The sequence below is a fragment of the Rhipicephalus sanguineus genome, chromosome 1 (genome assembly GCF_013339695.2).
Source record: "Rhipicephalus sanguineus isolate Rsan-2018 chromosome 1, BIME_Rsan_1.4, whole genome shotgun sequence".
Classification (NCBI taxonomy): Eukaryota; Metazoa; Arthropoda; class Arachnida; order Ixodida; family Ixodidae; genus Rhipicephalus; species Rhipicephalus sanguineus.
Window position 1 is genome coordinate 34,382,607 of NC_051176.1, and position 17,967 is coordinate 34,400,573.

Sequence of the window (17,967 nt, forward strand, 5' to 3'; positions counted from 1 at the left end):
TTATTTTCTTACCTATCGTGATTAGTAGCGCTTTGTGCAGGTAAGCTACAAAGACGTGCTGCTCTTGAGCATTTTTTGTGAGGCCCCCATGTGGTCACCTTGTATTAAAACATAACCGCGAAACAAAACCTCCATACTTCAGGATCGGCGTCCAGATTTTAGTCATAATAATAATATCTGGGATTTAACGTCCCAAAACCACGATATGATTATGAGAGACGCCGTAGTGGAGGGCTCCGGAAATTTCGACCACCTGGGGTTATTTAACGGGCACCTAAATCTAAGTACACGGGCATCAGACATTTTCGCCTCCATCGAAAATGCAGCCGCCGCGGCCGGGATTCGATCCCGCGACGTTCGCGTCAGCAGTCGAGCGCCATAACCACTAGACCACCGTGGCGGGGCGTCCAGATTTTAGTCATTGTGTAGATCGGTATCAGGGGCGTAGCCAAGGGGGGGGGGGGGGGTTGGGGGTTCAACCCCCCCCCCAAATTTTTCAATTTTGCTTGCGTATATAGGCACGCACACATACAAACGCACGCACGAACATACATAAAGTATGATTGAACCCCCCCCCCCCGAAAAAAATTTCTGGCTACGCCCCTGATCGGTATCGATATGCTTCCCGATACCTGACGCCGAATCCATTTTAGATCCAGTTATTCACTGTCCCGGCCCTTTGCTGGACTAAATTTCGTGACTTCGGCCCGATATCTGATGCGAGTTTGAGACCTCTGGTGTATGCCATTGCATAATTAAATTATCCAATTAAGCCCCATGTTCGTCGCCTTCGGAGGCAGCCACTCTATTACAATGGTTTCACTTGAGTAGAAAATGAGAGAAAACTTCCGAATTTTGACGGACCACAGCGCATGTGGGACTTGAAACTCGTTTTCAAAGCACGCGGCAGTGCGCCACAAGCAGCCGACGTGGCCGCTGAGACCACGTGATCCTGCCAAGCACGTCACGCCGACGGTGGCGCCGGCGTTTCCAGTGGTGGGCCTCGAGGCCAATACTTGTAGGAAGATTATTTTTTTATAACTATAAAGCCATACTTATTGACAAGCAGTCTACTGCAGCCATATGCTCCTTTCAAGTGAGAAATCACAAAAGAGTTTGACAGTCATAATAAGTTCTCTAGCGCAGACTAACACACGGACAAAGAGAGGGCACGACACAAGCGCTGAACAGTTTCACCGTGGGACTTTAGGATGCATGGCACGGTTTGTAAGAAGCAAAAGATAGAAGACTCCAAACGCCTATCAAAGCTGTTTGATTTAGTCGGCATCTTGAAAAACGTTAAACATGTTTTCCCTAACTTAGCAGCGAAGGTGATTGATGGGGTGGTATTAATGGGCTAGGTGCTCACCGGAAAACAAGCACCAAACATCACATGCAAATATAAGGGGACCACCAGTCATACAAGGATACACCAAATAACTCAATTGCAATAAAATATCCTCTTAGGTTGTAGTGAAGTTTTAAAAAGCAGACAGGACAATGTAAAAAAATGAATATGAAAGTCAGTGAGCATTACAGTGCATGGAGCGTGCATGCGGAGATTTGCTTCATAAAGACGGATTTACAATAAATGCAGAAATGGCGCCTTTTATGTCAAAAAAAAATTGCGCCAACTATTCTGCGACGTTGTCTTTCCTGTTCCACAAAGGAAATTAGGCATATAACTCTTTCTATAGATTAACGACGCCTGCGGAAACCATTCATAAAATCTGGCAAGGTGAAAGTATTTTCTAGGAACCATTCCAGTCTTGTAAGCACCATACGTTCCATTACCTTGCCGACGCAGGCTATTGGTCTATAGAAAGAGAGCTCGTTGGAGTGCTTGCCTGGTTTCATTAGGGCCACTATGCGGCTGCACTTCCAGTTATCCGGCACTCTCGCCCTGTCCCACGTAGTATTACAGAATGACAAAAGAGATTTCCGTGCTTCTTGGCTCAGATGAGAGAGAGCCGAATAAGTGATGCCATCAGGTCCTGGCGCGGCTGAGTGTCGGGAGACCGATATCGCATCGTCGAGCTCGTGTAAAGTGAAAGGCGAGTCAGACGTTCGTCACAACGTGGTGGTGAGGCATAATATGACGGCGATCTCGGTGTGAAGGACGTGCCTAAGCCGAAGGCTTCGTACAGCCTGCCATTTTCGTGACAGGGGTTTCCTGGGATCCAGAGAACTACAAAACGTTCTCCACCATTGCCTGTCGAGCTTATCGAGGTGTCGGAGTAGATATCGCTGCGCCTGGAGAGATGTAGACAGGTCTCGTCCTCCTGTACTTCCTTTCTGCGCGGCGACGGGTTGCACGCAGGTGCTCGTATTGTGCGTCAACCTGCGACGTGGGTTTCGGCACACTGATGAGCCTGGTATTTGCTGTCAAGGCGGACGCTATAACGCCTTCTTTTTGGGAAGTACATTGATTGTTGCCACAGTGAGTATCCACAGATGTTTGGAAGACTTGCCACTCTACGCTTCGTACAGAACGGGGAAATGAACGACGGAATCCTGTTGTATATACGTCGGGAGGTGGTCACTTCCGTGCGTTTCTACATCTACTCACCAAGAGGTGGTAGACAGCAGATTTCCCGTCACAAAAGAAACATCCAGACAGCTGCTGTATGATGTGCCGCGGAGGAAGGTGGGAGATCCATTGTTGAAGGTCATCAGGCCCCGGTTTAGCACAAAATCAGTCATGTCCCTGCCGCGGGTCTTCATCGAAGCAGAGCCCTACATTGGATGGCGTGCATTGAAATCTCCTACTAGACCGTGTGGGCTTGGGCAAGCGTGGAACACAAACTAGAGGTGAGAACAGTCTACGCGGCTTCTGGGGTGAATATGTCCATCTGTGAGAGATATCGAACGTCGCTTGTGCTTCATAGTCAGGCATATATAATCATTTGAAGCATGAGGAGTCACATCATGCCTCACGTACGTTAAATCACTACGTATACTAATAATCACTTTGCACGTACTTCGGTCGTCGCGAGACCATAGTATCACGTTTCCGGATATCCGAAAAGGTGATAGCATGTTTCGCTCACATATAACAACCACAGGAAACTGATAATTAGGCATCCGTTGCCGAAAGTCAGACAGCCTACTTTGCAAACCTCTTGCATTCCCTTGCATTATAGCAGATGTGTGTACTCTCTCTTTGAATGAAGTCGCCATATTGTTCTATGAAAGCGCTACCAGGAGCGGTTCCAACACGTTGAGGATGTGCACCGCTGCCTTTGCGCCCGGCTTCTGTAGCTCGCAGAGAATGGCACGTAGGGACTTTAGCAGGTTCTTCAGTGTAGTCGGTGTCTTGTAAAAGTTTTGCCTATTCTTTTCAGCCACCTTTGGAGTTGTAGCCCATGATGTGGTCATCCTTATTCCTCCATACGGTAGTGAGGGCCACTCAGTATCTGAAGCATCTTCCTGCAACGCTGGCTCGGCCCCCTTTTGTGCATCACTCGGTCGGGGTGCACTCCAGATGGGGGTAGAGCCTTTACACTGCGCATTCATTTGTTTATCTTGTGCTGTAGACCATCTACCATTCCGGTGGCCGCTGCGGTTCCGTTGGCGTCCATGACGCGAAAAGATAAGACAGCCTCTCTGTGTGTCGAGTTGTCCTTCACCACCTTCCTCAGTATGCGCATTTCTTCTTTTATCTTCGGGCAATCCTTCGATGTCGCGTCATGCACACCGCAGCAGTTCGGGCACTTGAAAGGAGCCGCAGCGTCAGAGTCGTCACCTTATCAGGTCCTCTGCACCACTGCACGTAAGTTATCACACTTTTGCACAGAGCGCTGACGTGTCCCAACTTGCAGTACTTGTGGCACTGCAAAGGTCGTGGCACGAAAGGGCGCACCGGTTGTCTGACGTAGCCAACCTTGAAGCTTGCAGGCAGAGATTCAGAATCAGAATATTTTAATGCATCGAGACTGCCCGAAGCGGCAGCCGGTCATGATTGTGACTGCTGACGTTGCAAGCCTCTGAAGATCAGCGTCGGTGATGTCAATGTCCACGTAATTTATGACTCCAATCGTTCCCAGTAAACCATGAATGTCCATTAGATATCCATAGAATGCTAGTCTCGGGATATTCAGTACATCTTCTGGATATCTACATTTCTCCATATGACATTTCACGGATGTACTATAGATCATCTAAAATGCACCCGGATAACGCTCTCAGTACGTTGTATGGATATTAAGGCTGGATGTTCTGTACATTTAAAAGATGTTTTTCGAATAGGCAGCACACAAAAGGGCAACAAATACGCACACATAAAAGACGCAAACACAAGCGCTGACAGCGCTTGTGTTTGAGTCTTATGTGTGCGTATTTGTTGCCCTTTTGTGCACTGCCTATTCGAAAATCATGGCTCACCAACTAGCCCATCAGTACATATTAAAAGATGTTCATTCCTTAAACTCACATCCACATGACGTCTAGCGGCTTGTGAGGTGCACTAATTATGGCTCTCAAAAACGAACGCTCGACAGACTGTAGGCCACAATAATTTTCGCTCGCTTGAGTGCTCGCTATATGTAATGTTGTCACCTGAAAGTAACTGTTGCGAATCACTATTTTGTAAATTTAGTATTTATGATTTTGGAAGTAGGTGTAGGTGTCTCGGCATAAAAGAGCAGTTGTATTGTACTGCCTTCTATGGAGAGCACGCTGCATACCTCCCATTGTTCCTTTTAGGTATTAGCACATAACACATCTGATAACACATCAAATGTACAATACTCTTCTCAGGCTATTGCAATGTTTTGTTACACACAATGAGTACAATGCATTGGCCCGAAAGATTACTGCACATGCAATCATAAGAGTGTTTCAATACTGGCGAAATGACAAGAGAATGAAGCGAGTCGAAAGTAACAAGGCAGTATCACAAAAGTTTATATGAGCAAAGCAATGCTGTAAACCATAAGAGTACTCTCAACGTGTAAGAACACAGGCTAAATGTCTAGAGAACGCAGATACACTAAAAAGAAATGAGGCGGTATGATAAAAGTGAACTGTGAACCAGCTGAAGACTAAAACCGAAACTGTCTGCCAGCAGTCCCAGCATAAGTCCATAAAAAACAGAAACTGTCCACCAGCAGTCCCAACATAAGTCCAGAAAAAACAAACTGTCTGCCAGCAGTCCCAACATAAGTCCAGACAGGCTCCTCGGCCGAATTAGTGTGGTCTTGTGGGTCACAGGAGGGGCTACTTGATATGCTCAGTCCGATCGCTGTGTGCCTGGATTCAAGTAGAAAGGAAGGTTAAAAACAATAGAGCCGGTACAGTAAAGGACTCGAGAGTTCATGAAACTGCTTGAACCAGAGAAACTTGTCGCATTGCTCTTTCTATTTTATGCCTTAAAGTGGCTCTCTTGCAAAACACATCAATGGAGCCCCAATTCTATGACTTTGAGAGGGCACCCAAAACTATCCTAAATTGAAAAAGTATTAAGATACGCAGAGACTGTCGGTCTTTCCCCCAAAAAAATGTGACATGAAGGCGCACTGCTTCAAGAAAAGTAGATTAAATTATTTAAAAAAACATGACAGCTAAGTAACTAACTGGTGGAGGTGAAAGTTTAATTATTATCTAATGTAATATGTCTTTTCTCCAGGATAAAATGAGTCAGGGCATTAACTGCAGTGAAGAGTCAAGTACAAAGCTGAAGCCTGCTACAAACAGCCTTCCATCAAGGGTGTCAAGTATGGTGTCATCATCATTAAATGGTTACGGAGAACATTTCTTGCAAGCTTGAGAACATTCATACTGGACACGACTAAGCCTTGTGTGTGATGCATTAGTTCCCAGTCAGGTGCAAACAATGAAGCGCTGCTTTTATTAAAATTGCTAACATGAAAGGAAAGGTATGTTATGCACTAAATACGGCTACAAACGCTGTATTATATATATATAGGACAGACGATTACTTTTAGGGCTCGTTTTCTCTGCGAGACAATATATATATATATATATATATATATATATATATATATATATATATATATATATATATATATATATATATATATATCCAGATTTCCAAATACTAGCTTGCACGCAACCTCGATGAGGTCCGTGTAGACTGTTTAGGTAACAGCCTTTGAATAAGCATGCGATCAAGCAGTATTCAGGAGCGAATTAAGGAACTGGATCACTGACTGCAATGAACTGCAAGAGAATTTCCCCATTCTATGAAGGCAAACTGTACTTTTCCCCTTTTCTAATTCTCAATGTAGGAGCTAATCAGTTCACCTAGCCGGTATCACTACCTTACAGGGGCCCCGCAACACTTTTTGAGCATGGTCAGAAAGCGCTGCCAATAGGTAGTCGAGGCTCCCGAAAAAACACAAGCCAAATATAGCGCAGCACGAGCCCTGGATTGTACAATAAATTCTCCCTCTTCTCTCGACAAATGATGTGTTAGTCCACAAATCATAGCGTGTTTGTGCACAGTTCCGCCATTGGCTGATTTGAGCATGGCGCTTATTCCAACTAAGCTTTGGCATGCTAGAGAAAGAGACAACAAGCAAGCGCACACAGCTAAACAAATAAAAATGGAACGACAGCTGCGACATACCACGAAAAACAACGCTAACAAATGCACAGTACTAGAAAAGGGCACGCTAAACTAAGCTTATCATGGCTACTCTGGCAGCTATAAACCATTACATCAAGGAAACGAAGCAGAAGTAATGATGTCGATATCACCGAGGCATGCACGGCGATACAGAACTGTGCGTTTAGGAAAACACGACTGCGAAAATAAACAAACACTTTTATTCACGCATTACACAACGGCCTTGTTGTTGTTGTTGTTGTCCTCTGTACATGGCTAATACCCAATGCAGGGGATTGGCCGAGTAGAGGGTGAATTTTGCTAAAATTATCTTCAGGGTGTCGTTCGTAGAAGCTATTATTAACTAATATACTGAATTGATGTTTCAATTATTGGTAATGAAATATTTACTCAGGCAGAATTTAGATAGATATTCTTTTAGATTGTCGAATGAATTCCTCAATGGCGAAGAAAACATCCCTGTGGCTGTATCCCAGAGTGGTGGCCCCAAAAGAAAGTATAACCGACTCCGATACTTCCAGGCCCAGCTTTCGAAGAGGTGGTTCTATGATTTTTTCCTTAATGTCGTGAACCGTCGACAGGATAAAAAGAAATGATCGATTGTTTCCTCCTGATTGCAGAAGAGGCACAGTGGGGAAATCGCTAGACCTGCTCTATGTAAGTAAAAGTTGAGGGAGCTAACGTGGCAACGAAATTTCGTCATGACTACTTCCATTATTCTTGACGTGGATAAATCACTGCGCCAGGAAACCATAAGAGAACGTACCTTTGCTGGCCAATGGCCCACTGCCGGGGCGGACAGGGTTCAGAAATTCTTCCACGGTTCTTGTACGCGACACAGCACCCAACAGTGGTCTACGTCCACGCCAGACGACACGGTATGAACTATGGGTTTAGGAAAACGCGACTGCGAAAAGAAACAAAAACCTTCATTCACGCATTACACAACGGCCTTATTCACTAAAGGAAAGCATAAGAGAACGTATGCACGTACCTTTGCTGGCCAATGGCCCACTGCCGAGGCGACCGGAGTTCAGAAACTCTTCTACCGTTCTTGTTGCACGCGACACAGCAAGAGAACATCCAACACACAACACCCAACAGCGGTCAACGTAAGTACACATACGTCAGATAAAAAGCAGCGGACAAACGTCGCTGTTGGCAGCGTTGGCCCCGGCAGGACCAAACCTCAAGACCAAACCACAACTGGTCCAAACATGTGCGCCATGTGCGTACACATGCGTACATGTGCGAAAGAAAATGTGATGGCGATGGCGGTGATGGGGACGACGTCGACGCGTGTCACAACCATGGTCACAATTTAGGGAAAGATTATGTACAAATTCATGCTTTATATTGCCGCTAATTTTAATTTAAAAGTAACTGTACTAAGTTTGTACAAAAGTAATGATTTTTTGTACAAATCATGGCGGCCATGACGTATTTTGCGTTGCAAACGGAAGTAAGCATAGCCTTTTAAGACTTGAAATGTAGGCTTCAAGATGTGGGCCGGGATCAACAAATATCACTTTCCCGTTAGAACGGGCGTCCGTGGAAGGCCAGATAACATCACAAAAATAACACAAATAAAATGCACCGATGGTACAGTGTGCACAACTCATACCGTACCGACAGACACGGCGCCTTGCGGCGCAGAGCCGCAACCACGGTGCAGGAAGCATGGCCTCCGAGATTGGCAGGCGCGTGCACCGCCGGTTAATGTCGGAGGCCACCCAGAAAGGAAAACCAAAAAGGGACGGGGAAAAAACAAACCGCGAGCCGCTTAGAGGTGGGGGAACACGCAGCGCGCGCCTTTGGCAGCGTTGAGGAGCAGACGACAGCGGTGTTTTCATCAGCAAACGCCCAATTTATTCCGTTCTTTATCTTTCTCTTTTGTTGCATCCGTTTCTGCGAGCTAACGCGAGGAATCAATGCCAGACTTCAGTTGATGCGCCGATCTAGTGTCGTTGAAACATTCGTTGATTATTTCTAATCCCTTGAAGGTCGGCGTTTTGTGAAAAATAAGCACAAATGTGCACCGTCTGTTACTGACGTCCAAAATGCGTCCATCGTTCACACAGCGTACATGTGCATTGTACGTCCGTCACAATAAGCCTTTGTATATCTTTTAGACGTCCACATTGCGCAAAGCGAAAATGGGACATCTTTCAGACGCAAATAAGACATCTTCTTTCGTCCTAGATGTTTGGATTATACCGCTACGTACCATGGACATTCGTGGTTTACTGGGTTGTTCCTTTCCCGTGAGCAAGGGACGAGCGCACTGAGATACTTCCCAGCTGCGTTGACGGCCTTCAGTCTCTCGAAATTGGTCTTGTTTTTCACATTGACTGAACACATGTTGTTCATACTATAGCACTCTGAAACGCGGTTCCGAAAACACAGCGCAGTTTATTAATGCATCTCCGCCATTGTTTTAACTACCTCTTCTTTCTCCACAGCAGACTACCCACTACTAGTTTATGTCCCAAGTGTGTCGTGCCAGAAGAAGAAGAAAAGTATGCCACAGATAGCCCCCCCCCCCTGCAGACAAGTGGCCGTGGGCACTTGAAGAAAAAAAAAAAGATCAGACGGAGCTTGTCAGAATGGGTGCTGGCTTGATCCTTTCAATGCTGACTGTGTCTTCATGCCCATTACGCAGGATTGTAAAATGATGTTCAGAACGCTTGATGACTGGGAAAGGACCGTCATAGCGAGGCTGAAGAGCACGGCGAGACGCATCGACACGAACAGAAACGTGTGAAGATGTCTGTAGGTTTGCCGGCAGAAAAACGTCGTTCTTAGTGTGAGCTGAAGTTGCTGAATGCGCCGATGCTTAGGCGGAACGAGTCGGTGAACAACTTTGACGGCTGCACGAATCATGGCCAATTTCCCCGTAGTGGATTTAGCCATTCCGCCAGGACCCAGCGAGCCGGCCAACCAACCAACCAACCGGTTTCTTCCAGTACCCCTGCTTTTGGTATACGCGTGCCGTGGTTGACAATAATCACCATCGTCACCACTCTCGGGCACACGCGCGTTGGCAAACGGCCCGCGCCTTTGGCCCCGCGCACATCACTCTCGGTAGCTGCTGGCGTCGAGCCTTCACCCGGTCGTATCAGCTGACCACGATACCACGTGAGCGTCGACGTCGGGATGCGCTGCTGAGAGCCAGGTTCTGCAGGACTGCAGCTATCGCTACTGGGGTCGACGACGCTATCGCCGCCATGAAGCCGTCTTCTGCTGGCCGCAGCGCTTCGGGCGCCGCCGGGACAACCACCGGTGAAGCTGAAGCCGAAGGCGCGAGCGCCTCAAGCGGGCGCGGCAACAGCAAGACGGCCGAGGGCGCCAAGCAGCCTAGCGACCCCACCAAGATCATGAGGTCGGCGCTGCGCGTCCTCAAGCTACACCTGGACAGGGTGGGCCGGAAGCTGTCCGAGCTGGACCTCGACAACCACGCGCTAATGGGCCGAGTACAGTTTTTCCGCTCCGAGAACTGCAAGCTCCATCAGGCGCTGGAGAAAGAGCGCATCAAGGTGAGAAACAGTCCGGACAGAAGCTCGGGTGCGGGACCCAGCAGCGCCCAGGGAGGCGCGACGTCCAGCTCGCCCACCGGCGCCTCGTCTTCGGCCGTAGCCATCCTCTCCGGAGAACGAGGGTCGCCGAGCGGCATTGCCAACTCGAACAGCATCCGTCCCACGCCCGTCGAGCAGGAACCGTGGCCACTGTGCCCTTCTGCGCCAGGCCGTTCGAGCTTGCTGGCCGACATGATGACGCCGTCCACGTCGTCTCGCCGTCTCGCCGCCCGTGCCGCCACCGCGCCTAGCTCTGCCTCCTCTGATTCCGGCCACGATGCCCGTCTTCACGTTCGGCCAGCCGCAGCGATCCAACACGTCGTTCCCGGACGCATCTGAAGACCCGCTCTTCCTGTTCACGGATCTCTTCGAGGACACTTCGGACGAGTCGGTCAACAACAACCTGAGCATCACGTCCGGGTCACCAATAAATATAGCACTCTGAAACGCGGTTGCGAAAACACAGCGCGGTTTATTAATGTATCTCCGCCATTGTTCCAACTACCTCTTCTTTCTCCACAGCAGACTACCCACTACTTGTTTATGTCCCAAATGTGTCGTGCCAGAAGAAGAAGAAAAGTATGCCACACTACTATTGATGAGGATTTCAGTCACTTGCGCTGGCGCGACCCGCTCGAAATATTCCATTAAGGACTGCCTGGTAAGCGAGTTCAAGCTGTCTGTCGTAGAGGTAGGCATGTATAAAATTGTGAAAGACTGCTTGCCATGATCCGCCGCTGCTTGCGAGTCCCTCGACCTTGACGGCGTCCGAAGCTTTCTTTTCAACCGCCGAGTGGTGAATGTGGTGAAATCGGCTTCCGGCTCCATTTCTTCCACGAATCAGCTGTCGCTGGAATCGCAACGCGCGGCTGCGACGACACGATCACCCATCTTCGGTCCATCAGTAGGCAGACGGCTGGGGCCTGCGGTCTTGTCGGGTTAATGGCCCCCCCTATCTCGAGGGAAGACGTCCTCCGTCTCGCATGATCAGTGGTGGTCAGGAATTCTCAGAATTACAAAAAAAATGAGAAGGAAGGAAGGAATACAAAAGGGAGAAGGCAGGGAGGCTAACCAGACAGCAGTCCGGTTGGCTACCCTACGCCGGGCATAAGAGAAGGAGAGTGGAAAGATGGGAGAGACAAAGAGAGAGAGAGAGAGGGGGAGCGAAAAAAAACATGGTTGATCCATCCGTCATAGGAATCGGCATAACACGAAAGTAAAGCGTGCCCTTACAGAAGTAACTGAATGTTTACTGTACATTGATATAAGAGAGTTTGCACAATGTATATTGATATATGGCAGCTAATGGCACCATTTAACGTGTATGCACCCACTTTGATGATTGCTGGTACAGCTCCATCCCAACGACTAACGTCCATGTTAAATGATTAAACAGACCCTTGTGGTAGCTGTAGTAGTTAATGGTGAAAGCGTAATCAGAGAACGAGGTGTAATAGCCAGAAGAGCGTCTCATATTGGACGCAGAACTTGGTTGCCATCCCGCGGCATGTTAAAATGTGATTGAACGCAAAGCGCGTTGTGCCGCCCCAGTAGCCCGGCCGCGATTTTTCTCGGGGCGGGCTCGTGAGCGGGGAACGCGGTGTTAGAGCCAAGTGAGGCAGGTGCGCGTCGCAAAGCCGTTTTTGGTTTGGATTAGCGTGATGCTATGAGCGAGGCCGACGCTTTTACGACGCTTGGGCTTAGGTCGCCACCTCGCGGTGTGTTAAGGCAGTGACAAAATTGAACTTCTATGGAAAACGTGCCGAATCGGACGGCCGTGTAAAGCGGTGCAGGTGCTAATCGCGGAGTCCAGAGTAATGACGAATTACTTTAACTTACCGCTCCCAGAGGGCAACAGCACCCCGCCGACCGGGAGAGTGGTAGATATAAAAGGCGCGTTTGTAAAGCTGCTGTTATATGTGACCGTGGCGCAGTGGATAGCGTGCCCGGCACCTGTTGTTGCGAACCGAGCGGTCGTGGGTTCGATGCCCGTGGACGGAACCTTTTTTTCTTTGCCATCTGATCGTGTAAACTTTTTCGACGTCATTTCCGTGACGGAAATACGTCACTGAAGTCTTGGTGGACCCCGGCATAAAACACTTTCGTGTTAAAAAAAGGAAATGATCAATATATGCGCTGACACGTATGCGGCGGTGGCACTGTACAACAGTCATGGACGTTAACGGCCCGTAGTCCTTAAAAAGCACAAAAGTGCTTTAACTGCCTTGTGGGACGACGAGCGATGGGGACGGTGCTCCAGCAGCATCTGCACGGAGAGCGCCAGATCGTTGCATCGCATCAGAAAGAGTTCGTCTTTCAGAGGCAATTCGAGGGCAGCGGCATAGCAGATGATCGATGTCTTCCTCAGTGCTGCAGACCTTGCATGCCGCACTGTCTGTAACTCCAATTAATGTTTTGTGTGCTTTCGTGAAGGCAACTCCCCACCGAAGCTGACAAAGAAGCGAAGCTTCACGTCGACGAAGTCCAGATGGAGGTCAGAGTTCCAACGTAGGGTTTATTTGGTGGAGTCTCGTACGTCTTATACTTGGCAAGTTCCACTCCGCCAAACAGAGACTAAGTGCCAGGTGACGAAGCTGCCTTGCAACGTCTGTCCTAGAAAAAGGAATCGGAACGGTGGTCTCTTCCTGATGGCATGTGCGAGCAGCATTGTCTGCGGAAACATTGCCACTGATCCCGCGATAACCAGGTAGCCACTGAAAGTCAACCTCGTGGCCTTTTTCTTTGAAGCGGTGATGAATCTTCAGAATTTCGTACGTAAGCTGTTCGTGGCATCCGCGTCGGAGAGCTGACTGCAGGCACTCTAACGCCAGTTTCGAGTCGGAGAAAACACCCCATTTGCTCGGTCTCTCCGAATCGACGTACTCTAGTTCACAACGCAGAGCCGTAAGTTCTGCCACCGTAGATGTAGTTACATGGGATATTTTGAGTCGTAGGGTTAGTGCTCCTTCCGGTATCACCACCGCACGACCGGAGGTGGACACGGTCGACCCATCGATGTAGATGCGCACGTGGTTACTGTAGGTTTCGTGTAACAAAAGTAGGCTCAATTGGTTTAGAGCTGGGGCGGGTAAAGCTGATTTCTTCTGCAGTCCTGGAATTGTTAAGAGTACTTGTGGAAGTTAGAAGCACCACGGAGGAAACACCGGCTTCTTCGCAGGCGCATACCCTGACGTAAACGATGCGCGATGGGCATGGACAGTTGCACTAAATGTCGTGCGGGGCCTTTCAGCAGCGAGGCTTGCCAGGTGGTGGGAAGGGTTCCTGGCATATTGCCTGAGCTGAGTGCGCATGGTCTCAACGGTGATGTGCGTCGTCATCGAGTAGTCCTGAGCAATGGCAACAGTTTCAGCTGTTGAAGTGCAGCGTGGTACACAAAGGCATATCCTAAGCGCCTAACCTTGAATGCTTTGTATCGTACGAAGGTTGGCTTTGCAGGTATTGGATACTGCAGGTAGGCTGTATCGAAGGAACTCAATAAAAAATACCTGGTGCAGCTGTAACATAGAATGTATGGACACTCCCCATGTTTTCCCTGTGAGGAACCTGAACAAGTGACAGATAGCAGTCAGGCGCTTTTTCACATTATCCACAGAGACCTGTCTTGGAAAAAATATGTGAGCAATTCAAAGCTCAAGCATGCCGAACGCACTTCTTCCTATCTCATGAATGTGAAGATTTCAAAAAAAGATTAAGATTCATCGAAAGAGCAAGACACCAGACGGCATAGAAAAGACCGAGCGCTATGTCAGTTTTTCTGTCCCCTCCGCTGTTCTTGCAGTTATTAAATCTTGGCCATGCTTTAGCAACATGCCCAATTTTACTCTCTTCAAAAAAGCTATCCTTGCTGTACTAAAGTCTATTCATATGCAGACCTGGTCCTGTAGACTATAAGTGTCTAATTTATGAGCCCTTGATCCACTCCTCTTGTTCTTTCATAACGAGGGCCTCGTGCCAGAAAACTTGCTGCCCTCAGGTAGCATTTGATGGTTTATTGGTCAGCTACCAGCTCGTAAAGAGTACACGGGCTACGTGACACTAGCGTGACTACGAATGCTGGTGTGGCACTGCCGGGATTGCACACACAGAGGTGCCCAGTGGGGTGGATGAGAGAACGACTATGTCGTAGCTAGAGTGGTGGAGTATCAAATGCAATACTTTGTTGTAGGTCCAGGGCCTGGCAGCAGAATGTTGTATTTTAGGAGCTTGCTCCTTATCGGGGCTAGTCCATCACCGTAGCCGCTAGTTCTCATTGCTGCCGCTAGAGGCGCAGCTGTGACTGATTTCAACAGTGCTCACTAGATTGCGCCTATATAAAGCGCTCGCTTTTGGCGCGCTACCTTTCTCTTCGCCGGGAGCTCATCAGTGCACTTCGCTACCGCTACTAGTCATGAACACACAGAAAGCCAAGGCAGTGGCGGTGAGAGCTCGCAAGGTAGCAGCAGCATCGCGGGCTCGCCGCCAAGACCCGGCGGTGAGAGCTTGCGAGGCGGAAGAGAGACGTCAGCGTCGTGCGGTCCCCGAGATAAAAGCCCGCGAAGCCGAAGGAGCGCGGAAGCGACGGCAAGAGAACCTCGAACAGGTACGGGCGCGGGATGCAGCGGCCAAGCGCTGAAAGCGGTCGCTACCTGAAGTTGGTGGCGCCGACGCGCGCTTCAAGCGCGATTTCTTCGACCACACGTTCGGCCACAGCTGCAAGGTCTGCGACCGCTCGTGGTTCGACAAAAAACTGACCACAATCGCTACTATAAAAACGTGTCACGCCTTTATATGACAGTAGATGAATTGTACGAAGCATTCACGGTTTACCCAATAATCTCCGAGCAAGCTCTTCTAACATCATTCACTTCGTGGATATAGTGGGGATATTTTGTCCATATTAATTCATATTTATTTATGTCATAAATACTACACTACATTTAAAAACTACGAACAATCTCCCCTATGCCTCCCTTGGCTTCATTTTCTTCTGGCTTCATCAGGTTGTGGCTAACAAAAATGAAGGCCTTGATTTATTGCCTTTTTTTTCGTTTGTTCTATTTCACCGTGCTGTAAGGACGCCAGAGAACCAGTAACCTTACTGTGACCTGCAAACATGTATACACATAGTAGAAATGGGGTCCTGATGTGTGTAGCGTTCTGCACCGTGGTCTTAATTTCTGTCCAGCCACAGGCGGACACAGTGAATTTCAACTACTTAAAGACTTAGATAATTTTGCCCGCAACTTACGCCTGCGCGAGTTCTTTGACGACCAGCCCAATACAAGCGATTCGAAAAGCGCATTACCTTCCGGCAAACGTTGGGTCCCTCCTTCACAACGCGACAGATGCTTAGATATGTACATCAAAGCAGTACAACGAGATGTACTGCAAGTGTATCAAAACCAAAAACCCTTCCGCCGCAACCTGTCCGCCAGGGAAATGAAAGCACTAGATGCTCTGTCCTCTCGCAACGACATCGTCATAAAGCCTGCAGACAAAGGTGGTGCCGTTGTCGTAATGAACAACTCCGATTACACAGCAGAGGCCAACAGACAGCTTGCCGATGCGACGTTTTACAAACACCTGGATCATGATCCCACAGAACAATACAGATCTCTTGTCCAAAAGTACTTTGCTAGATCTTGTCAAGAACAAAAAGGTGCCTGACAATGTAATTCAGTCTCTCATTCCCCTAAGTCCGATCCCAGGTCGTTTTTACCTTTTGCCTAAGATACATAAAATAAACAACCCCGGCCGTCCCATTATTTCTGGCATAGGTACTGTCACAGAAAACTTGTCCAGCTACGTTGATTCCCTGATTAGTAGTATCTCACCATCACTTCCGTCTTACGTAAGGGACACTACCGACTTTGTGTCCAGGTATAACCGATCTCACAATTCCTCAAGGTTCTCTTTTGGTCACACTTGATGTGGCGTCCTTATACACTAACATTCCTCATGCACACGGAATCGCGGCTGTCGCCAAGTCCTACGAAGCAGTATCAACCGATAAACCTATCGATAGCAAGACATTGGCGACACTGCTAAGGCTTATTTTAGAGCTAAATAACTTCCAATTTGAAGAACAGCACTACGTCCAGGTTAGTGGCACGTCAATGGGTACGCGGATTGAACCCAACTACGCCAATATATTTATGGGCCAGGCTGAAAGTAAATTTTTGCAATCCCGCGAGCTAAAACCTTTTTATTATAAACGTTACATTGATGATATTTTTCTTATTTGGCCACACGGTGAACAGGAGTTGCTTTCCTTCATATCTGACTTTAACGATGCTCACCCATCAATATCATTTTCGCACACGTATTCTGCATCTACTATTACCTTCCTGGATGTCAGCATTTCAGCAGTAAATGATAAGCTATCCACTGCCCTCTACAGGAAGTCGACAGACCGGTATCAGTATTTGCACTTTGATAGTAGCCACGTGAAACATTGCAAGACTAGCATTCCTTATAGTCAGGCCTTGCGCTTCAAAAGAATCTGTTCCGAACAATCAGAGTTTGACAAAAATTGCAGAACACTGAAAGACGCTCTGGTCAAACAAAATTGCCCATCACAATTAATTGACGACGCAATAAAACGCGCTGATATACATGATCGTAAAACGCTGTTGTGCACGACAAAGAAATCGACTCCCTCATCCCAGACAAACCTTGTCCTCACCCTTTCGGCGTCAGTTCCGCGCGTTTCTGATGTGCTACGGAAATACCATAGTATTTTAATGCAAAGCGAACGCCTCAGAACCATTTTTGCAAAACCACCTAAAGCAGTGTATCACAAGGCTAAAAACATCCGAGACATACTAGCAGCATCATTATCGAAAACAGACTGTCCTGACACGATTGGATGCCATCCTTGCCGAAAACTGCGATGTAAAGTATGCCCATACATGTGAACATCGCGACAAGCCACTAGTAAAGGTTCGAACTTTTCTTTAAATATCACAGGCAATTTCAATTGTGACACCAAAAGCGTAATATACATGATCGAATGCGTGCTATGCAAAAAACTGTACATTGGGCAAACAGAAGGGTCTTTTAGACTGCGTTTTAACAATCATAAATCTCATGCTAACACCTTGCCCCACCTGCCCATTTCAAGACACGTGCACCTCCCCGACCACTCTTTCGAAAATCTACAAGTCACATTACTCGCATCTAATTTCCACACAAATTATGATAGAGAAGCCCGTGAATCATTCCTCAGCTATAAGTTTGATACCGTCGCGTCTGGTCTAAATGAAAACGTAGGAAGACTGAGTTGCCTATCTGTGTAATCTGTATCACCTTGTCTAGTTACTGCGAGTTGCTCAGTATATCGTTTGTATCGGTTTGTTACGCAGCACCTATTTAACAGCGTTTTGTATATAGCTCTTTCTCTGGTTATCGTTAAATATTTGTTTCTTTTTGCACGTTGCTATTACCGGTCGTACTCCATGCCATGTTATGCGTTTCATGTTTCGTACTTATATACCGCGTGCTCGCAAAATGCAATCTTTTTACACATGTACCAGGTGCACTTCAAAGCGAGTGACATGCATTTTGGTTAGTCAATATATCGCCTTTCATGTCAGTTTCATATCTTCTTCTTTCTGATAAGCACATGTATATAGACTGCACTCATGCCATGCACTGTTATTTGATGAAGGCCGGACCCGCGGCCGAAACGTCAATAAATCGCTTCGTACGCGTGTCTGTTTCAGTGCGTATATATATATATATATATATATATATATATATATATATATATATATATTTCTAGCAATGAGGATATAAATGTGA

General features: G+C 47.6%; 1 long non-coding RNA gene across 1 annotated transcript; it reads right to left on the reverse strand.

Moving 5' to 3' along the window:
- Positions 1–4,810: 4,810 nt before the first annotated feature.
- Positions 4,811–7,709, reverse strand: LOC125756981 (uncharacterized). The gene is made up of 3 exons (XR_007414968.1): positions 7,584–7,709; positions 7,356–7,496; positions 4,811–5,250 (listed from the first exon to the last, which is right to left on the reverse strand). It is a non-coding gene; the product is annotated as an uncharacterized LOC125756981 (long non-coding RNA).
- Positions 7,710–17,967: the final 10,258 nt, after the last annotated feature.